This window comes from Anolis sagrei, chromosome 5 (genome assembly GCF_037176765.1).
Source record: "Anolis sagrei isolate rAnoSag1 chromosome 5, rAnoSag1.mat, whole genome shotgun sequence".
Classification (NCBI taxonomy): Eukaryota; Metazoa; Chordata; class Lepidosauria; order Squamata; family Dactyloidae; genus Anolis; species Anolis sagrei.
In genome coordinates, this window is record NC_090025.1 from 177,356,375 (window position 1) to 177,380,797 (window position 24,423).

The following is a 24,423-nucleotide window of genomic DNA, read 5'->3' on the forward strand; positions in this document are numbered from 1 at the left end:
CGAGGTCAATGCCCACCAAACCCTTCCAGTACTTTCTGTTGGTTGTGGGAGTTCTGTGTGCCAAGTGTGGTTCAATTCCATCGTTGGTGGAGTTCGGAATGCTCTTTGATTGTAGGTAAACTATAAATCCAAGCAACTAGAACTCCCAAATGTCAAGGTCTATATTCCCCAAACTCCACCAGTATTCACATTTGGACCTATTGCTAAGTTTGGTCCAGATCCATCCTTGAGTTCACTCTCTGGTTGTAGGTGAACAACAACTCCTAATCTCAAGGTCAAGGCCCACCAAGCCCTTCCAGTATTTTCTGTTGGTTGTGGGAGTTCTGTGTGCACTCAATTCCATTGTTAGTGGAGTTCAGAATGCTCTATGATCTTAGAGTAACTATACATCCCAGCAACTACAGCTCCCAAATGACAAAATCAACCCCACCCTACCAGTATTCAAATTGGGGCATATTATTTATTTATTTATTTATTTATTTGGCACAAATACATGAATCCGATATCCTATCGGATATTTGTGCCAAATTCCGTCCAGTGAATGAAAATACATCCTGCATATCAGATATTCATTCCAAGTTTGGTCCAGATCCATCATTGTTTGAGCCGCAGTCCTCTCTGGACATTGATAAACTACAATTCCAAAACTCGAGGTCAATGCCCACCAAACCCTTCCAGTACTTTCTGTTGGTTGTGGGAGTTCTGTGTGCCAAGTGTGATTCAATTCCATCATTGGTGGAGTTCGGAATGCTCTTTGATTGTAGGTAAACTATAAATCCCAGCAACTACAACTCCCAAATGTCAAGGTCTATATTCCCCAAACTCCACCAGTGTTCACATTTGGGCCTATTGCTAAGTTTGGTCTAGATCCACCATTGAGTCCACTCTCTGGTTGTAGGTGAACGACAACTCCCAATCTCAAGGTCAACGCCCACCAAGTTCTTCCAGTATTTTCTGTTGGTCAAGGGAGTTCTGTGTGCACTCAATTCCATTGTTGGTGGAATTCAGAATGCTCTTTGATCGTAGATTAACTATACATCTCAGCAACTACAACTCCCAGATGACAAAATCAACCCTACCCCACCAGTATTCAAATTGGGGCATAACGTGTATTTGTGCCAAATTCGGTCCAGTGAATGAATATACATCCTGCATATCAGATATTTGCATTAGGATTCATAACCATAGCAAAATTACAGTTATGGAAGTAGCAATGAAAATAATTTTATGGCTTAGGGATCACCACAACATGAGGAACTGTATTAAGGGGTCGCAGCCTTAGGAAGGTTGGGAAACACTGTTCTAGGTGCAATAAATTGTATGTAGAGGGTTCTTTGTCCAAGCGAGATCAGGGAGATGATTGACCAACAAGGGGAACCTGATCAGAGTGTAATGGCTGTCAGTATTTTCCTCTACTTCAATAGAATACTAGAAACATCCCCAAGCCACGAATCAGCCAGGCCCAGATACCTCTGAGTGAGGCAGGAACTTCACTGTGCAAGAACACAAGGGAGGTACCAGCTTTTATGCCCTCCCCTATGAGTCACTAGCTCAATCATGTGACTATGCTACTCCACAGGGAGTCTGGGACTAGACACAATGACTCTGAACTTTGCCATGTGGCCAGGCCTAAAGGCTTCAGTATCAGACAAATTTATCTATGCCATTTATTTCTAAATTCTGATGACAACCTCTAATGTTGTTAACAATGCCCCCAGTGCTACTGCTATTGCAATTCCCACTACTACTGAGTTTCTTCTTAAGTGGCTTGCTGTTACAGAGGTCTATCCTCTGCTTCTCACGGTCCCTTCTGCTTCAACTGCCATTGCAGTCAGTTACTGAGTCTCCTATATACAGAGTCACGGGGAAAGGATTCCCCTTGAAACTTCCTATACAGTCTACTGCTCAGCCTTTTCTTCCTATTGTTACCAGCACCACCCCAAAACATTTTCAAAATTTACAATAAACAGTAAGCAAGTACTAAGGACAAGCTGCATATCTATTAGGTGTGTGAGAAACAACAGAAATATGTTCTATTTTCATTTCAGATTTTGGGGGCTTCCTCCCCACCATTCTGTTTTTGGAAAGATACCAGAAGATTATGGGGAGGAGGGGGGGGGGGATTGGGATTCTTAAATCAAGATGTGAAGTTCCATTTTGGGAAGAATCTTCCCAAAAACAAAACCATCCAAAATTTGAAACTAAAACGGGGATATATAAAAATACACAACCTCTGAGGATGCCTGCCATAGATGTAGGTGAAACATCAGGAGAGAATGCCTCTAGAACAGGGGTCTTCAAACTAAGGCCCGGGGGCTGGATACTGCCCTCCAAGGTTATTTACTTGGCCCTCACTCGGGTCAACCTAAGTCTGAAACGACTTGAAAGCACACAACAACCACAATCCTATCTCATCAGCCAAAAGCAGGTCCACTCTTCCCACTGAAATTCTAGTAAGTTTATATTTGTTAAAATTGTTCTTCATTTTAATTATTATATTGTTTAAAGTGGTTTTTTTTTTGTACTACAAATAAAATATGTGCAGTGTGCATAGGAATTCATTCATGTTTTTTTTTTTTCAATTTATAATCCAGCTCTCCAACAGTTTGAGAGACTGTGACCTGGCCCTCTGTTTAAAAAGTTTGAGGACCGTTCTAGAACATGGCCATACAGCCCAAAAAACCTACAACAACATATATAAAAAAACCCAGTTTGGGCATTCAAACAAAAAGACACAGGCAAATTTGTTGCATTTTAAACTAAAGCTAACCCAGAAATTGTGCAGTCCTGTCCAGACTTCCCAGCCCTTTGTTCATCCACAAGGAGTAAATATGAGCCAAGAAAATAGAAAAACAAAATTTACTCTTAAGTAAAGCTTTGAAAATAACAGTCCATTTGCAGAAATAAAACACACACAAAGTCCTATGCATTACATCCATGCATCTTCTTCCTCAGTGGTGCAAGTCTTGAAATAAGTGGTTCAGTAAGTCCCAAAATCTACCAGAAACACTCCTCATGTTATACTCCATTCAGGGAGTGGTTCAAGCTTAATTGCTTCAATTATCCAGCAGTTTTTCCTCAACACACACACATACAGGAGACAATCCTTACAAAAACTTAGTCATGTACTGTAACAAAATTTACCAAGGGAATGCAAACACAGCAAATATCATTTTGAATGGTTTATAGTGTTTACTCTCTGCAATGCTAGAAGTATGGGGTCAGAAAGGAAACCTGTGTTTTTGGAAACAACGAGAAAAAACAGGCAATGTAATACAGCTAAATGTGTGGTTTTGTGAATAACCAGTAAAAAGGGGCAGTGTAATATGCAGTCCAGACTTTTAGACCAATGCCTGTTGGTTTCTGGAAATTCCAAATAGTATGAATACAAAAACATATTTTCATCACCATTTTGTCAACAATACAATGCACCTGAAAAATGATAATTGCATCACTCATTTCTATTGATATTCCCATCAGATTAACCAACATAGCCAATGGAAAAGCATGATTGGAGCTGAAGGAATATAAATAAAGTGTACCAAGTCCAAGGACATCTGATACACTATTTCTCAGATTTAGGATTTTATCAAATCTCACTTAAGGGCAGGAGGAAATTAAATACAAGATGCTTTCAGATGAGTTGGAGGAGAAACATGGGTTATTGTCATTCCTGTTATGTGATGAATCTAAGGTCTACCGGTATACCATCTAGCTGAAACTGGTGTGTGTTTGATGGTTTTATGTAGCCGATTTCCATTAATACACCAGGTTCTGGGTGATGAAATGGATTAAAAGGACAGGAGGGAGGAGGGCAATAAAGGATTTCAATATTTGCCACTGAAGATGACAATTGTTTTGGAAGATGTCCTGTGTAGTTCTGTCTATGGATTTATTTATGCCAGTGGTAGATAACTGGGAAATTATAGGAACACACACACATATATATATATATATACACACACACACACACACAAAGAGAAGGAAATATTGTGTGATGTCAACTCTGTAAGAACAGTGGATCTTATGACTCCAATCCATAATTAGACTTGGAAGGATGAAGGGCAAAGGATCAGAGGCTTGATTCGTTTTGCCAAAGTGGATCCCAAGAGAATCCGTGCTCTCATATTTAACATAACCACAATGGGAACACACAGGAACATTTATAGTAGTTTGACAGCCGTTCAAAACAATAGACTGTTGTCACAACAGTGTTGTCATGTCAAGTATTGATTGGCTCAGGCGGACACCGGATAGGATCCTGACACTGGTTGGCTCAGACATGCTGTCTCTTGCGCAAACTGATTGGCTTCTGGGTCTGGAGGGAATTTTAATAAACTGTTATTGCTCAGTTTGAATTTTGTGACTTTTTCTTGGTCTGCCTCTTGTGTGCATGTGAGAAAGAATGAATGTGAGTAGAGTCTGAGTTAATAGGTGTCAATGTGGATAGTTTCCTTAGCTTGAGTGAGGGCAATGGTCTGTGCTGGCAAGAAAATGGGTGACAATGGGTATTAGCCAGCCTTATAGGGTTCCCAGGACGACAGAGGTAGGGCATTGGGCAGCTTTAGTGACCTTTGACTCTATTGTTATTTGGAGGCATTGTTAGGGGATTATGTCTACTGCCTGAAGGGGCAATAGAAGTTTCCTATGTTCCTCCCTGATGTATGTATGACTGCTTGTGAAACTTGTATGTCTAGGCTAAAAGTTTCTGTGGAATTAGTTGAAATGTGGTTTCTGGGTAAAAGGTTGCCTTTGGCTTGCCTAACAAGACCTTTCCATGCCCGTGGATTTTAGGGTCCTAAGTGGGTTGTGATAACAAAAGGAATAATAAAATCTAAGACTATCAAATACAATTATAAAAATTATCCAGATTGGTTTTTTTTATATAAAAAATGAAACGCCAGTAAAACTGACATACATAAATAATGAAAAGCTATACAATTTAAAATCAAGCCAAATTTAAAATTGAGTATTTAAAATCAAGCCAAAACCTATTAAGATTTATTCCAATGAATTATGAAAGTTTAATAATAACTAATTGCTTTGAGGTCTCTAGGTGGTTCCTCATTTCTCTTATGAAAGGAGGGCCACTCCTGGCTCCATCCAGGCAGTTCAAATGCACACCGGAGGCGCAGGAAACATAACTCAAAATACATGTATAGGTGATAAATTTGTACATAGGGTCCCACAAAGCAAGTTTCAACACTGTTTATTGTACCTTCTTTCAAAAAATGTTGTCTAAGATTTTATTATTTGTTTGTTCATTGTATTTGCACAAAATTGATTGGATTAATAAATCTCACGTTTCTTATTCTTGGTACGGAGCAGACATGACCATTTGCACAGGAGGAGGGGCATTTTCATCCTCCACAGGTCACTCTAGTGCCTGATGATTTCTTTGGCCTTCTTAATCCAAAAAGTCCCAGTTTGTCAAGGTAACAGAACACTTTGACAGAGAAGATGGAAGACATTGTAAAACTACAGCTCCTCCTTCTATGCCTATGTAGACCTATGCCTACATTGTGACTGACCATGTGGATCCAAAATTGCTCTATAGTCACTCATCAACCCACCACCAGGACTCTACCCTTAGAAGACAATCATATGCGGTCATGAGTGATCGCCTATAGCATAGCATAGTATAGCACAGCATGATTAATATTATTGCTCATTCCCATTAGAGTCATTAACTCTATTGGATTCACTTGTATGTTGACTCATAATTCAAGAATTGATTCAATGAAGTCTACTCTAATTGGAACTGATTAAAAGGGATCCAGCCATGTAGTTGCACATTCTTGAATGGCATGTACCACTCAGCACTGCCTTCATTTGATTCATTGGAATAGCAGAAATAGACCACTCTGCATTCACAGACTTTGAGTTTTTTTAATATAGATTTTTACTTTCTCCCAACAGTAAGACTCCAGACGGACTGCAGCATAACTAAAAATAGATATCACTCTAAACCTAAAGTAAGATGTGAAAGTATGATTATAGTGGTCTGTAACAGTTGAAGTCCACGAACAAAATACTTGCAAGCACTGCAAATGGAGATTCCAGTTTTTGAAAGGAGAAGCTTATTTTGCTCTCAAATGCAACCCACTTCAAAGATCTCACTGGACATCTCAGATCTACTTCTCTGTAGTCATGCTAGAATCTGAGAGTGCATTGGAAACTGGCTGTATACATGTATATGTTGGTTTTCATTTAGTTTGTTAAATAGGACACAGACACGTGAAACTCATTTAGAAATTAATTGTGTTTTAACACCGATCACTGGAGATGTCAATTCAAAGAAACAATAAATTGATATTGGAAAAAAAGACAAGACATTTCAGAAATAAGGAGTTCCTGAACAATTGTTTATTTATTTATTTACTATATAGATTACATCACTATATTGATTATATCACTATATTTACTATACTTACAATTATATCAATATAGTTTGTATTTAATTCTAAAACATTAAGTGTTGACACCTTTCTGGTAGTGGTGGCTTTGGTAGAAAGGCGAGAAATAGAGGACACAGGAAGATTTTAATAGTGCTGAATGGAGCAGAAAACGGGCTACGTGTAAGAAGCTCAGAAAACGGTTTTGTGGTTGTGGCAGCATTTGTTCTACCTGAAGATTTTTCTGGCTCGATTTTTTTCAACTGAAGTTGGGGAGGCGGTCTCATGGAAGAGGTCATTCTGGCGACATCTGTACTAGTGGTGGTACTGTTTGTGATAGCAGTGGTGGCTCTGTGGATATTCTTGTGATAGGTGCACCGCTGAGATCTCCACCTATGGAGGAGATTCAGTCATGGCAGTGGCTATGGGGATTGAAGAAGCAGGAACAATATCTTCAGACATGGTGGTAAACAAATCACTGAAGAGTTGTGAAAAGCGTGCAGTGATCACAGCAGTCGTAGTGGTAGTAACAGTGGGAGTAAGAAGCTCAAGAGTAGATTTAATAGGAGAACAAACAATGATTCGGAAGCGGTGGCAGGGACTGAATTAGTAACCTGTGAAAAAGATTCTTTGGTGCTGGTTCCAGGAGTAGAAATGGTGTTAAATTCAGGACTGCCCACTGGAGAAAGAATAGTGTCAGGCTGAAGCTCAGCAGATGGCTTTTTGGTGGTGTCAGCTTCAGAACAAACGCTTGTGAAGGTTTGTGTGACACGAGGAACCTCTGAGGTGGTCGTGTCTGTAGGCATAAAAGAATGAGCAATAGACGCTATACGAAGTTTAAAGAAGACTCCTTTTGCAGTGACTCTCTACAGGCGTCTCAGAGACTGATTCTGTCACAGTTTTTGAAAAGAGGGCAGTAAGCTGCTCAAGAAAAGACTTGGTAGTGGTGGAAGTGGCAGTAGCGGCAGCACTGAGTGTGTTGTCAACAATTTTGGGAGGTGACACGCTCCCATCAGGCTCCCCTTTTTGGTCAGATGTCTTCTTGATCTCACTTGGGCAGAGAACCCTCTAAACAAAAGCAAAGAAAAATAATTAATGCCAATACTAGACATAACCAATATCTAGTATGGCCAATACTTTTCCAGGACATGATCATTGGAGTGGTGAGAGCCACCACATGCCCAGTAGATCCTTACTTGGTTCATTAAAAAAATCAAAGAAGAATTGTGTGAATGGCTCAAGGGAGTAGTCTCATTGCCTCCTTCCAAGAAGGCAGGGTTCTAACATGCCTCAAGAAGGCAGTTGTAGGGCCTTTGTCGAAAACATCTTCCTTAGACCTCTTTTTATTGAATGCCTATCAGCATATGTTTCAATTTTGGTCAAGGAAATGCATTGTGTGGTTCCCTCCAACTCCAGATGTGCCTCGATTACTGGAACTCTCCTGATCCATACCAATCTGAATTCAGGTCTGGTTATGTGATAGAGACTGCTTTGGTCACCTTAGTGAGTAAACTATGTTGGGAACTCTGAGTCTCCCCAGGGGGTTAGAAATAATAAATAATAATAATAACTAGATAGAGGGGGATGAGTGTGTCCTTGTTGGTTCTTCTGGAGCTTATAACAGCTTTTGACAATCCTGATCATAGTATCCCTCTTACATAGAATTTCCTGGAAAATGACTCGGAGGCACGGTTTTATAGCAGCTCCCTTCCTTTCTGGAGAAGGGATCAGTGAAGGTGGTGCTTGGGTAGGCCTGTTCCACTCCATGGCCATTGGCCTGTGGGGTGCCTCGGGGCTCTATTGTGTCCCCCATGCCATTCAACATATACATGAAACTGGTGGCACAACAATGAAGAATATTTTCCTTCCAGAACTAACTTTTGCTTGCTGTGCCACAATTAACAATGAAATGACCTTTATGAAAGAAAATTGTTGAAGGTGCCATCCATTATAATAAACCAGGTTGGGCAAATTAGGGCTGTGGCTTTGTGCAACCCCCAGGATACTCAAATGTTAAAAAAATGATTACAGTGTGATTTCTCCTTTTGCTTTTAATGTCCTCCAATGACATCTCGGGATATGATCCCAACCTTCTTCTGAATAGTTCTCATTTTTTTTAATTTTTAATTTTAAATACCATTTTTGCAGACCAGGAAAATGGGTTTCCCCAGTGTTCATATACGGTGTGGACCTACCTTGGCAAGTTTTGGACACAAAAAGGAGGAATAATGACCAGTAGGCAACAACTTTTCTCTCTCTTAATCTCTCTTCCTCCAGGGCAAGTGTGTTCCAACCTGGAGGAACATCAGACTTTTCCAGATTTCTGCAGCTTCTTGGCCCTACTAATGCAGAATGCCCCAGAACCTCCATCCTGAGCTCCTGGGCTCAAGAACACCATTGGAACACACCATTGGTACACACATTATCAGGTCCTTGAAAAATGCTGAGCAAACAAAGAAGTGGGGTTAGAGCTTCTCCCCTACTTTTCACTGTTTGGCCTAACATTAAAGTATTTGCAAGTGTAGACATACACTATAGTGTTATACCTATCCCATTTTTCTAACTAGTCTGACATTCAAAATTGCTTTTAATGACTTGGATTTGCAAGTTATACAATATGAATGGGTTCCTGAAATAGTAAACAGAACAAATGTCCCACTTATACAGAAAATAGAAAATAATAAAATTCAGCATATAATTGTATACATTTGTTATACTGTTCAATTTCACAGTAATCCCGAACAATATTGTGTGAGTTATGTTGAGTTGTTCTTATGTTGAGTTGCATATGAATCTGCCGCCCACGACAGATTTCGGCCCTACTCCGGGCCTTCCTCTGGTGGACTAAAATTATTATATACATTAAAAATGTTTGCAAAGATATATATATAGAGAGAGAGAGAGAGAGAGGGAGAGAGAGAACATCATATACTGAAATGCTTAACAAAAAAACATGTTTCATTGTGTAATGGATAGTGATACCTATCAACATGTGTTTCCAATTTTGGGGAAGGTAATATACTATGTGGTTGGCTCCAAGTTCCAGAGGTTTATGGATGAAAGGAATTCTATTGATCCATACCAATCTGATTTTTAGGCCTGGTTATGAAGAGCATTTCAATCACATTTACAGTCCTCTTCCAAACAGTGCTCAAACAATGTCTTTTATTGAAAAATATTTACGTAAAAATTGCACTTTTAAATACCTTTTTTGTAAATGTGTTGCCCCAATGTTCCCTTATTGTGTGTAGGAGGTATTTGTGACATGTTTTGGGCCTACCCTGACCAATTGGAACCCAAAGAAGCTATTTTTGAAAGAAGATCAGCGGAACTGATTTCTAATGATAACTTTTCTTTTTAAAGAGAGCTTGAGAGAGAAAAAGGTTAATGCCTACTGGTTATTCCCATTATTCCTGGTTAAACCACATTAGCCTTATTCTTGGCATGGAGCACAAGTGAGCAACTACAAAGAATGGGTGAGGGAACTTTTCCATCCCTTCACAGGTCCCTCTGGTGCTTTTGGGTTGACCGATGATCTCTGCGACCCTAGTAATCCGGAAAGTCCTGAGACCTATGATCCTTGGATAGAAAACATCACTGAATTGTCTGGTCTATGAAAATGCTGAGCAAGCAACAAAATAGGATTTGAGCTTATCTACTACTTTCCACTGTTTGGCTGAACATTAAAGTATTCCCAGGTATAGTCATGCACACAAAAGGTTTTAAGACTGAAGATTAAGAGTTCAGTTAGTTTTTAAAAATATTATTAGAAAATGTCTAAAGAAAATTGGTAGCAAAATTGTCTATTTCATCAGTTTGAAGAAAATCAATTAATTTGGAAGAAGCTCCATTTTAATTTGTTTATACAGTGGAGACAAAGCAATTTATGTGGATATTGGGACTGACTTTACCTTTAGGAATGAATCTATGGTTTTCATATAAATCCAGCTGGCGGATCATAGAATGCTGGCAGCCAAATGAAGCTCTGAATGAGCAAAGAGGGCCGATTTAACGTGGGTGGTTGATCGCTCGGAAGAAGCCCTCATATTCAGCATCAGATAATGTCATTCCTGCTACTGATGACTCGTGTTCTCATGCTTCTGCGATGAGAAACCATCGTGAGAGAGCTGCATAAAACCAACAAAAGAGGCAAGGGAAGAATAAACTGTGATTGACATTTTGAGAAATTTACTGAAATGGTACTGTTGCCTAAAATTTATTCCTTTATTACTTTCTTTTTAACCTGCCTTTCTCCCATAAAGGTTTTGGCAAAATGATGCCATGACCTTTTGGAAATATGAATCCCCATAAATATTTGGGAAATGGGATTTGTAACCTTTTTTGGAAAACCACTGGTCACTGGAAAGGCATGACCTTGTTCGAAGTCACAAACTTTGAAAAGTGATGTCTACCAGCATTCATTCATGCAAGGCAACTAAGTCTCTCAGCTGTTAAACCGATGTATCCAGGTGTGTCTTTGAACTGCCAGGGACAAAGACATGCCAAGGCATGAAAACATATATATTCTGCAGAGTTTCAGAAGTGTTCCTTTAGTTGCCCAAAAACATTTACTCTCCCTTAAAATATATTTTGCCTTTAAATAATGCTCTCAAGAGACAAAATAAACAGTCCTCTTTAAAAGTAATATAGTTGGTTTACTCACAAAACTTTATGTATATAGCATACAGGTACTTTGCTTATGAATCCAGCTCTTACCATCAGGAAGTACTTCTTTTCTTTCAAAGTAACTTTGATTGATTACAAACTATTTACAATATGTTAAAAAGCAAAAAAGAAACGAAAGGTAAACCATAATCGGACATATGGGTATAGGATTTCTTGCCTGAGTGCTCTAACAACAATATTAATACTACATAAAATAAAATTAAAAAGACAAAAAAACTACTATACAATTATATTTCTATTATCTAGGGAATTGAGGAAGAGAAGGGGAAAGAAGAAAAGAGAAATAGTGGGGGGGGGGGGGGGAGACAAGACTTACAGTCCTCTCCACCGTGATCTTAATTGTCCTTTCTTTATTCCAAAGAACTGCATATTCCTAAGGATTGGCATTGTTTGAAATAAATATAATATATTCATTTTTATTGTGGCTATTCTTCCCAATAGAGAGAGGTTTACATTTCTTCAATTATCTAAACCTTTTTTTATCTCTTTCCATTTCAATTCATAATTGTTTTTCAAAAGTTGCGAATTTCTTGCTATGTATATTCTCAAGTATTTAATTTTATTTGCAAACCAGTCATCTTCTGTAATTATTCTTGCTTCTTTTTTTGACATATTTTTCATTAAAACTTTAGTTCTTTTTTGTTTATTTTGAATCCAGACAATTTCCCGAACTCTTCTGTATTGTTTATCTATTTTTCTATATTGTCCATAGGATTTCCGATAATACAAACCAAGTCATCTGTAAATGCTCTCACTTTATAATTTTCTTTTCTAATTTTGGTCCCCTTCAATTCTTTATCTTCTCTTATATTATTTAACAGAATTTCGAGTGTTGTTATAAATAGTAGTGGAGAAACGGGTCAATCTTGTCTTGTTCCTTTATTGACTGTAATACTTTTAGACTATTGTCCATTTATTACAATTTTGGCTTCCTGTATTGTATATAATTGATTAATCGCATTGGTAAAATGATATCCCATGTCCATTTCTTATAATAGTAATAAAATGAAATCCCAATTAATGTTGTTGAATGCTTTTTCCATGTCCAAAAAGGCCAGCGCTATTTCTCTTTGGATCTTTGTCCCATAATATTTAATTATATCCAATTTATTCCTCACATTTTCTTTTATATGTCTTTGTGGTAAGAATCCTGTTTGTTCATTTTTAATCCATCAATTCAAAAATAGTTTTAGTTTTTCTGCCAGAATGTTTGTAAATATTTTATAGTCAGTATTAAATAGGGAATTTTTTGACACCCGTAGGGTCTATATTTTCTTTATATACCATTGTTATATTCACTATATTCCATGTATCTGGGATTTTTTTTCCTGTTATTTCCTTGTTGAGTCTTTCTCTTTGTTGATCAGAGATTCTTATGTTTTGTTTTCCAAGATATTGTGAGATGTCTTCTCTCTTTATTTGTTCTTTCGAATATAGTTTTTAAGAATATTTGCTAAATTTATTAATTATATCTTGGTCATTTGTGTATAATTTCCCATCCGTCTTAATTTTAGTATTATGAGATTGCCTTCCCTATTTTTCTTGAAAACCATTTTCCTGGTTCCTAATGTTTAGGTGAAATCTCTGTTCCTGCAATTTGAATCCACTGCTCTGTGTTCTAGTCTCCAAAGTAGCAGGAAAAAAAATCACACTCTTCAATGGGACAGGCTTTCAAAGCAGAAAAGACTATAACTTCCCTCAAGCTCAACACTATACTCCTATTGATTCAGATTAGAATTGCAATGACTTATTTAGCTGCTGCGAACAATCACATGATTGACTCATGTTTAGTTTGCTAAGACCTCCTGGATACCTTTTACATGCACGGTTTTCCTGCCAGGTGCTACCGATCTTATATGTGCATTTTATGTTTATTGCTAAAGTGCAGTACCATACATTTCTCCCTGTTGAAATTCATTTTGTTAGTTTTGGCCCAACTCTGGAATCTGTTAAGGTCATTTTGGATTCTGATCCTCTCCTTAGGTATATGACTATCCTTTCCAATTTGGTATCATCTGCAAATTAGTTAAGAATGCCTTCTTTTCCATCATCCAGGTCTTTGGTAAAGATGTTGAATAGATCCTAGTTTAACCCCACTGGCCACTTCCTTCGGATGAGGAGGAGCCATTGATACGTATCCTTTAGGTTCAACCAGGCAACCAATTCCCAATCTACTTAAAAGTAGTATTGTCTAGCCCACATTTTCTTAGCTTCTTTGTGAGAATGTCATGGGGAACCTTGTCACAGGCCTATTGAAATCAAGAATAGGACAGGACTTGTTTCTGAGAAACCCATGTTGTGTGTTAGGTCTATGTAATTGTGATTTTGCCATAGGTAATTTAACGTTATCATCAGCGTTATCATCATCTCACCTCTTCTCATGGCTCAAGACAGAGCACAATCCATTTAGAACACCCAGATAACACACAATACCATTAAAACATATATATTAAAATGCATCGCACAATGAAGAAAGAGTTTGCGTTTTCAATTCTGACAGCTCATTGAGTTATTAAATTCTCTTCTGACAAGTAATCCATAGTCTTGTAGCAACAATGAAAAGGTCCTCTGGGTGATGGTTGTCAGTCGGGTTCTGGCAGGTTGGAGTAGCTGCCCCACAGAGGAATGCAGTGTCCTAAGAAGTGGATTGTGTGGGAGAAGGCAATCTTGCAGGCAACTTAAGACTCAAACCAATATATGGAATATTTAGTTTTTGAGTACAATCATGCCTCCACCATTGCACAGAGAGGGGGTGTGTGTGCCTCTAACCCCCATGAAAGTAGAGATTGAACTGTACCAGATAATTCACATGAGAGTTTTTTCTTAATTTAGATAATTACTGGGCCTATTTTCATATCAGTGTCCCTGCCCAAATACAGATAGTTGGAGCATATGTATATACTGACAAATACACCTAGGGTGTTTCATGTATTTTTATGATTGTATTCTGCTGTGTGAAGCAGCAAACTTTTGAGAAAGTTTCCAATGTCAGATGTATCTACTAACACGGAAGGGCTCCAACCAAAGCTTTATTCGCAAAGGACTGCCTCACCTCCGGATCCAGATCTAGCCAACATAGGAAGTGCAGTTATGAGACAGGGCAAAATCACTAACTCCCAGGAAGAATGCTACCTCCTCCAATGACATTTTCCTTCAGCCCCCACGTTTCTAGCATTCCAGTAACTTTAAACCCAAGTTTAGGCATCCAAATAAAAGGGCAGGCAAAGCTATGAAAGGAATGAAAACACAGCAGATATCAGTTCTAATTATGAATGATTTTAAATGTTTTACTCCCTGCAATGTGAGAAAAATGTCGACTGATGGGACATTTGTGGATCTGGGAACATCCAAGCCTTAAGAATAAAGCCGGTTTGTCTCAATTATGGAAAATCCAAAAGATATATAAAAGATTGAATGAAGGAGGAGGGAAATCAACATTCTCACTCACCAAAACCAAACAGGAGAACCCGTGTGTAGGCTGTGTGCTGTGTAATATTTTTGGAGGCTTTAGGTACAGGGCGTTCTGAAGAAAAAAACCTTTATAGAGAAAGCTATTTGATTTGACAAATACTATTCAGCAAACACTCTTCTCTCTTCAGACCTCTTGGGTATGAAGTGAAAGCAGCATAAGGAGAAAGGGCATGAAAAGCTCCTACTCAGGAGCAGATCACAAGAGATGCTTATGACATCACTAGGTAGCAAGATTTCCCCTTGTGATCTCTTCTGGCCAAAGGGTTTGCCTGCCTGTATCATTCAGTGGTTCAGCATTGCTCTTTCTCTTCAGAGAGTATTCTGGCATTACAGAATTCAATGGAAGAGGCAGGGAAAGGGGCTACGTACACATTTTATCTTAAGACACACATGTATGTCGAAAGAAATAAAAGACTTAACTCACAAGACTGTTAATCAAAAAACTAGGACATTGTAATATCAGTATCAAGAAGTTTTAAGTAGTTGTAGGACTGTAGCTTTAGAATCTCAGATCTCATTATGTCACTTGATATTTGATTGATCAAAGAACAGAAATGGAACTTTTTGGGAAAGGGGCTAGGTACACATTTTATCTTAAGACACACACGTATGCCGAAAGAAATAAAAGACTTAACTCACAAGACTGTTAAACTAGGAAATTGTAATATCAGTATCAAGAAGTTTTAAGTAGTTGAAAGACTATAGCACTGGTTCTCAACCTTCCTAATGCTGCGATCCCTTAATACAGTCCCTCATGTTGTGGTGACCCCCAACCATAAAATTATTTTCATTGCTACTCCATCACTGTCATTTTGCTACTTTTATGAATTGTAATGTAAATATCTGCTATGCAAGATGTATTTTCATTCACTGGATCAAATTTGGCAGGGAGTATTGGAGGCTCGCATTCGGCCCCCGGGCCTTAGTTTGGGGACCCCTGAACCAGACTGTGAGATCTTGCTTCAGCATAATTTAAACCAGGAGTGACAAAGCCCCTTTTCAATCCCATTATAGTTACCATTGAGCTAGACAAGTTCTCATAGGTCACATCTGAAGACCTTTTACTAACTGTACCCTGTTCTGAGATATTCACGTATAGAGCAGGATAAATGGTGACTAACTTGGGCTGGTCCATGAGGTCACGAAGAGTCGGAGACGACTGAACGAATGAACAACAACAAAACTTGGGATGCTTATTGAATGATCTTACACTGCTCTCGAGAAGGCAATTATTGTTGTGTATACAACAGGTTTATTTTTACTGTATATGCCCATTATTATAGCATATATGTTATAAAAAAAACGATTACTACTGTAATTGCTGTACTACTGTTTGAAGTGGTCTTGTGCTGTTGCATTTTAGCCTCTGAGCGAGTTTTGTAAGATGTTATGCCTCAGGTGTCAAAATAACATAGGTTTTTTGTTTTTTTTAGTGGGAGAGCCCGATGTTTAGGGTTTGGGTGATAATGGCTCCCGTGCTGTTAAAAAACATGTTTTTTAAAAGTCACAAAATGTTTTAGTTCATCAAAAATGCCGGAGTCTTATACCTGTGCTGCCCTCTGTCTTTTTGTTTATGTCTATCTCACAGGTAGCTTCTGTAATGAGCCTCCAGATTACCCTTTAAAGTCTCATGGCCCAGAGATAACTCTCATTTTTTCCTTCTGGTGAGAATACAAATATGAGAGGCTTTTTTTCTTAGCTATGGGACCTATAAAATACAACCTAGTAAGTATAAGAAGCTTTGGCATGAAGTTTGTGATTTGAATAGGTGCCTAATCTGGGCAAGTCAATGTAAAACTTAAAGTGAGGTGGGATACTTAGAAAAGAAAAAAAAAACCCAAAGTGATGGGTATTTTAAGGTGAGCAGCAGTTTCCAAATTCTGTGCCAAGGGACAACTGCTAGGATGCTGTGTGAAATGAATGAAATGCTCTCTTAGTGCCCATGCAGCCATCACCCAGAAAGAATGAAATGTGCTCCATCTCTATGTGGGTTATTGGTGTGTTGCAGGTTACGAGTCAACCAGATTGGACTGGAGTGATCACATTTTGGGAATTGGTTAAGTCTTGTTAAGCCTTGAGCTTTAAGACTTGCTGCAAGCTCCCAAAGGCTGTTGCTAGGCAGACTTCAAGCGAAGGCTGGCTCCTCCCACCCCTCAACCTTGGAGGGCTGGAGGCTGGCTCTGCAGAAAAGGCGGGAACTGCAGAAGGCTGGAAACTTTGCATTCTGCTGTAGAAGCCTTGCTTCTGGAAAAGGGCGGGAAACAGCAGTAGAAACAGTAGCTTTGCTGAAGGTTTGCCTTGCAAGGAGCTGGCTGAGCTGCTGAGGCTGGTAACTTTGCAAAAGCAACACTCTGCAGAAGGATGCTTGCTTCTGGCTGGAAACCCTGCAAAATGTATCAACAGTAGCTTTGCAGAAGGTTTGTCTTGCAGCAGCTGCAAAGAGCTGGACTGTAGCAAAATGTATCCACTCTGCAGGTTTGTCTTGCAAGGAGCTGGCTGAGCTGCAGAGGCTGGTTGTTGCAATTTGCTGTGGCTTGCTTGAGAAGCAAAAAGGCGGGAACCCCAGGGAAATGTATCCACTTTGCAAAATCTGGGATTCCCTTCTGAGGAGAAGGCAGGCTTCTTTTCTGAGACAAAGGCAGGCGTCCCTTTGGCTCTCTTTTTTCTTTAGAAAACTATAAGCTTGACAAAACAAGACCCTTTGGCTCCTTCTTTTCCTTCTTCTTAGTTTATTTTGACACCACTTTAACTACCATGGTTCAGTATTTCACAGTCATGAGAGTTGTAGTCTTTAGCCTTCTCTGCCAAAGCGTGCTGCTGCCTCAATGGGGCACCATTATTCATTATGTCACCTCTTTGGTGTCATTGCTTTTAAAATGGGCAGTCTTATACTTTTAAAAAGACACGGTGGTGCTGATATGTGTGGGTTGATTTGTTCTAGTTGTAGTTTCTTATATGTATATCTAGCTAGTCCATGGGAGTGGACGAAAGGAGCTTTCTTCAATTTTACTTTTCATATGGGACATGTTTCCTTATTGGACCACCAAAAGGAGCTGCGGTGGTGCAACAGGTTAAACCAGTGTTTCTCAACCTGGGGGTCGGGACCCCTGGGGGGGGTCGCGAGGGGGTGTCAGAGGGGTTGCCAAAGACCATAAGAAAACACAGTATTTTCTGCTGGTCATGGGGATTCCAAGTGGGAGGTTTGAGCCAATTCTGTCGGTGGAGTTCAGAATGTTCTTTGATTGTAATGAACTATAAATCCTAGCAACTACAACTCCCAAATGTCAAGATCTATTTTCCCCAGACTCCACCAGTGTTCACATTTGGGCATATTGAGTATTCGTGCCAAGTTTGGTCCAGATCCACCATTGCATGAGTCCACAGTGATCTCTGGATATAGGTGAACTACAACTCCCAAACTCAAGGTCAATGCCCATCAAACCCTTCCAGTGTTTTCCATTGGTCATAGGAGTCAAGTTTGGTTCCAATCCATTGCTGGTGGAATTCAGAATGCTCTTTGGTTATAAGTGAATTATAAATCCCAGCAACTACAACTCCCAAATTACAAAATCAATCCTCCCCCAACCCCACTAGCATTCACATTTGGGTGCATTGGGTATTTGTGCCCAGTTTGGTCCAGTGAATGAAAATGCATCCTGCATATCAGATATTTACATTATGATTTATAACAGTAGTAAAATGACTGTTATGAAGTAGCAACGAAAACAATATTATGGTTGGGGGTCAACACAACATGAGGGACTGCATGAAGGGGTCACGGCATTAGGAAGATTGAGAACCACTGGGTTAAACTGTTGAGCTGCTGAACTTGCTGAAAGTTGGCGGTTCAAATCTATGGGAAGGGGTGAGGTCCTGCTATTAGACCCAGCTTCTGCCAACCTAGCAGTTCAAAAACATACCAATGAGAGTAGGTACTGCCTCAGTGGGAATGTAAATGGTGCTCCATGCAGTCATGCTGGCCACATGACCTAGGAGGTGTCTATGGAAAATGCAGGCTCTTCAGCTTGGAAATGGAGATGAACACCTCCCTCAGAGCCGGAGATGAAAGGAGAAGCCTTTGCCTTTGTATCTGTGTTTCATTGTTTTAAAGGCATTGTTTGCCTGTGTCGTATATGCTGGAATCCGCCCTGAGTCCCCTCAGGGAGATAGGGTGGAATACAAATAAAGTGTTGTTATTGTTGTTGTTATTATTAAATTCTTTTTAATGAGCCTATCTTTTAAAAACTAAGGTCACGCACAAGGCAGAATGAAAAACTGTCTTGTATGTGTGACCTGTACCTGTATAACAAGTGCAAGTGTATGTATAGTAGCAGGGAAGGACTGTCAAGGTTCCTGGGAGTGAGAATCATTGAACTCCTTGGGTCTGAGCAGACATACAGGTTTTCAAGGGATGTAAATAATTTTCTAGGAAGCCAGTTCAAATATCTTTAGTAACTCCTTGGGTTCAATCAGATCTCCCAGGATTGCCTAGCACTGCAGTCCATATTTTGCTTATTGGCCTGATTATCTTCCAAGTTTTCTGGGAACGTTCTTTTACTTTAATCACAGTTAGACATGTCTGCAGCCAAGTTTATCCAGGTTCACTTTTTTTTACAAGTTTATCCAGGTTCACTTTTTTTTGCTATAAAAAGGGCTGCGCATGCCTCAGCGGGTCATTGCGCGGCCAGGAAGCAAACGCAGAGGGGGCTTGGGTGGGAAAGGTGCCACTGCTTGGGAAGGGAACAACAGGATTAGGGAAGAGAACAAAAGTTTTTTGGAAGGGAACAACAGGGGAGAACGGCTGTTGGTAGGCCCATTGCCTGCAAGGCTTTTTTGCCTTTCCACTTGTGTGTGTGGAGGGAAGAAGGGCAGGGCAGCACACAAGGGCAGCTGGGAGAAGTGTTCTCTCTTGCCTGCCACTGCCAATTTCCCTTTTAGAAGCAGTGGTTTCAACTTTGAATGCCCTTCCTTTCCCTTTGGGTTAGACTTTGTACTTTGGTGAACTAGAAATCCACTTTTCTCCTAATACTTTGCTTGCAGAAATTGTGATTTCAACTTTGAATACTCTCCCTTTCCCTTTGGGTTTGACTTTGTACTTTGGGAAACCAGAAATCCACTTTTCTCCTAATACTTTCCTAGCACATGCAGCCAATTCAACTTTTAATACCCTCGCTTTCCCTTTGGGTTTGACTTTGTACTTTGGGATACCAGAAATCATCTTTTTCTCCTAATAGTTTTCCTTGCACATGCAGCCAATTCCACTTTCAACACCCTCCCTTTCCCTTTGGGTTAGGCTTTGTACTTTGGGATACCAGAAATCCACTTTTCTCCTAGTACTTTGCTTGCAGAAATAGTGATTTCAACTTTGAATACCCTCCCTTTCCCTTTGGGTTTGACTTTGTACTTTGGGAAACCAGAAATCCACTTTTCTCCTAATACTTTCCTAGCACATGCAGCCAATTCAACTTTTAATGCCCTCGCTTTCCCATTGGGTTAGGCTTTGTACTTTGGGATACCATAAATCATCTTTTCTCCTAATAGTTTTCCTTCCACATGCAGCCAATTCCACTTTCAACACCCTCCCTTTCCCTTTGGGTTAGGCTTTGTACTCTGGGAAACCAGAAATCCACTTTTCTCCTAATACTTTCCTAGCACATGCAGCCAATTCAACTTTTAATGCCCTCGCTTTCCCTTTGGGTTAGGCTTTGTACTTTGGGAAACCAGAAATCCACTTTTCTCCTAATATTTTCCTAGCACATGCAGCCAATTCAACTTTTAATGCCCTCGCTTTCCCTTTGGGTTAGGCTTTGTACTTTGGGAAACCAGAAATCCACTTTTCTCCTAATATTTTCCTAGCACATGCAGCCAATTCAACTTTTAATGCCCTCGCTTTCCCTTTGGGTTTGACTTTGTACTTTGGGAAACCAGAAATCCACTTTTCTCCTAGTATTTTCCTAGCACATGCAGCCAATTCAACTTTTAATGCCCTCGCTTTCCCTTTGGGTTAGGCTTTGTACTTTGGGAAACCAGAAATCCACTTTTCTCCTAATATTTTCCTAGCACATGCAGCCAATTCAACTTTTAATGCCCTCGCTTTCCCTTTGGGTTAGGCTTTGTACCTTGGGAAACCAGAAATAATCTTTTCTCCTAATAGTTTTGTCAGTAGCAGTCTAAAAATGACTGAGAGGGAATCCCCAGAAGTTTTCCCTGTTCTGTTTGCAGCTTTTCGCGTATTGTGCAATCACGCCCGCCATTAACGAAGCAATTTGGAAATTTTTGGAAATTCTGGAAAAAAAATTCCAGAAAAATTCAGAAATCATTTCCAAACTGAATCGTCAGTGCCCCTACATCCGAAACGAGTTTTTAACCATTTTTTCCCTTGATCAAACAAGCCTCCTAAGCATGTGTGTTCTTGATCTGAACCAATGCCACCTTGTGGGCAGAGTTAACTCCAAGAATGTCATAAATAAACATGAATGTAGAGGGACTGTTATCAGGCATGTTTAGCCTGAAGAAGAGAAGGCTGAGAGGAGGAGATATGATAGCCATGTATAAATATGTGAGAGGAAGCCACAGGGAGGAGGGAGCAAGCTTGTTTTCTGCTTCCTTGGAGACTGGGATGCGGAACAATGGCTTCAAACTACAAGAGAGGAGATTCCATCTGAACATTAGGAAGAACTTCCTGACTGTGAGAGCCGTTCAGCAGTGGAACTCTCTGCCCCGGAGTGTGATGGAGGCTCCTTCTTTGGAAGCTTTTAAGCAGAGGCTGGATGGCCATTTGTCAGGGGTGATTTGAATGCAATATTCCTGCTTCTTGGCAGAATGGGGTTGGACTGGATGGCCCATGAGGTCTCTTCCAACTCTTTGATTCTATGATTCTATGATTCTTGTTCTTTGCCTTCAAGTTGTTTCCAACTTATAGTGACTCTAAGATGAATCTATTATGGGTCTTTTAAAGCAGTATTTGTTCAATTGCCTTTGTTTCCCCCTAAAGCGGAGAGAGTGTGATTTCACACAACTACAGTTGAAATTATTGTGCTTCAATGTTGCTCCAGAGGGAAGCAAAAGGGAGATTTTGGCTGGAGACAGAATGCAGAGTTAGATTCTAGTTTTACCCTTGAAGTGGAACTTGTATGCCAGAACTATTTCAGAAAGACAGGGGTAATTTAATAGTTTGGAAAAGGTCTACATGCTTGAAGATGCCTAAATATAAAAACCTGTGGTTGGAGGAAGACAAAAATAATCAGCTTGGGATTTCTGCAATGGGAAGGAATGCTGTTTCCCAGCAAGAGAGTTTTAGAAATCAGGCGTTTTTATTTGAAATGGATGAGGATGCCTACTAATTGGGTGTGTACAAACATTCTGGGGGAAAACAACATCAAAACGTACTGTAATTTCAGCAGCAGAACACACATTCTAGTCATAAAACTAACATTTTTGCTGGCAACTGACAGGAGACTGATGCAGGTAGCACTGATATAATGCAGTCTGTTGAGCATTGGATGTTATATACGAATTTTATGTTAGCATTTTAAATGATGTACATATCTAATCATGTACATAATACATGTATGGGTTCTTGTACTTTGAATACACTGCATTTGGTTTGGATTTCATGATAATCTGATAAGGAGTGGCAAAAGCCACAAGATGTGGCCAATAGTCCTTCTCAGGTAGAAACAGATTGCCATCGCTGTCAACAAACAGTGTTCCTTTTTTGGTGGTTTGTAGGAAGATTTTGTGGCCGAAAAGGGCGCTTCAGACTCTTTTTGAGTGGAAGCTACTTCACAGTCTGTTTCAAAACTGATGGCTCAATTGGAGCCAAGGGCTTCAAGGCTGTTTTTGAGGAAGTGGATCATGGACCAGCATTGCAAAGCAAGAATGGATTAGAACTCCAGAATCCATGTAATTGAAACTGAAAGGTTGTCTTTCTTTTATAGACTCTTAATCTTGATGTATTTGTTTGTTTTGTTTATTGAATTTAAGCTCCACTTTTCTCCCACCATGGAACTCTCAAAACAGTTTGCAATAATTTAGAATAATAATGATAATAATAAAAAAATCTTTATTTATATTCCGCCCTATCTCCTCGGAGGGACTCGGCGGATTTCAGTCACAAAAGGGCAAACCTTCAATGCCTGAACATAGCCACTAATACACACATAGTAACAAAGGTTGAACTACACAGCATATAAAGCCAATTATAACTTAGCAAATTAAGGTTAGATTTAAATGCACCCTATTATATCAGACATAAAACAAGACATCAAACAGAAGCATCCATTTCCCAGAGTCAACAGAGTTCCTAGGGGGCATATAAGTTGCTCAAGATGTCAACTGAGCTAGCGGGGCAAACAGGACCCAGATACGGATGGTAGATGTTACTCAGAAGTATAATAGCAATGATGTTATCTCCCCCCGCCCTCCTCCTCCTTGTAAGCTAGTGATTAGAAGGATGTCTTCAGCTGTTTGTTAAAGGCAAGGAGGGAAGGGGGCATCTTTAGTTCCTTAAGGAGGGAGTTCCAGAGGTGGGGGGGGGGGCATGGGGTGACCACAGAGAGGGCCTGTTCTCTCATTCCCAGCAGCTGTGCTTGAGACGGGGTCAGGACTGAGAGCAGGGTGTCCTCTGATGACTGCAGTGTCCGGGTTGGTCTGCAGTGGGAGATGCAGTTTGTCAAATAGCCTGGACCCGAACCGTTTAATAATACTAGTCCTAAAAGCAGAGCATGTCAGTTCTACAGTATGAATAAAAATAAATCAAATACCTGTCAAAGTAAATAAGTCTTACCCTGCTGGGGAAAATAAGAGCAAGGGGGGGAACTAATTGGGTTTCATGTGGGGGAGGATTCTCTAACTACATGTGGGTCCCTAGACCTTTTTTGTGACACTTCAGCATGATGTTCCTCAGTGCCAAAAAAAGTGCCCTCCTCCCTGCACTTGGTTGATAGTGAACAGATGCAGCTTCAAAAAGTCCCTGAGAATCAAACCAAAATGACAAAGAAAATACTCTCATTTTACCTATTTTGGGGGCTGGTTTTTTTACACTGAGTGCTGTGAGCAGCAATCACATTTGATGTGGGATGTCACTATTATCTGCTTTCCTTTTTTAAAAAAAAATGTATGTGGCCCCTCCTGTGGTCATACAAAGCTCCCCTGAGCCATATCCACGTGTAACCCGCAGGCTGCACAGTTCCGGCCCTTATCATATGTCTTGTATCACTGATTTCTGGTTGGGTTTTAGGTTAGTTAACTATCATTTGTGCTTCAATTGTTGGATTATATAATTTGGCTGGGAATGCATATGCCTCTCTTTTCTTTTATGCAGGAAAATTCTGGAAAACCACTATTGTGCAAGAATGATGGGTATTATACAGTGGCTGGTGTTAGGTACTGAGAAAGCGACAACTGTGATCCATAATCCAACATGGATTTCTGTTAACAGGAGTTGGGTTTCATTGGTCACAAATGGAAAATTGTGAAAAGACTAGTCCTTAATCCATTAACTTTTCCCCCTTTAAGGCAGAGGACATGTACTTCCCAAGCTAGTTCTTTCCTCCTTTAATGTGACAAAACACTGCCACAGGCTGTCTTTCCACACAGTTATAAAGACGATTCAGGAAATTTTGTATGATAAAATATAGAACTTTGTCATAAAATAAAAGACTAAGACATGAAAAATGCATTGAATTCAAATGCTGGCTCTGAGAAGTAATTTGGATGGTTAAACACTGCCCAATGATCATGTGTTGTACTTCCTGGGAGTTAGAGTGATTTTGCCCTGTCTCATAACTGCGCTCCCTATGTTGGCTAGAGCTGGATCTGGAGGTGAGGCAGTCCTTGGCAAATAAAGCTTTGGTGGGAGCCCATCTGT

At 39.8% G+C, this 24,423-nt stretch overlaps 1 pseudogene; it reads left to right on the forward strand.

The window, feature by feature from the left end:
- LOC137097136 (tolloid-like protein 2) overlaps positions 1 to 22,584 on the forward strand; it is a 78,101-nt pseudogene extending 55,517 nt beyond the window's left edge.
- Positions 22,585 to 24,423: the final 1,839 nt, after the last annotated feature.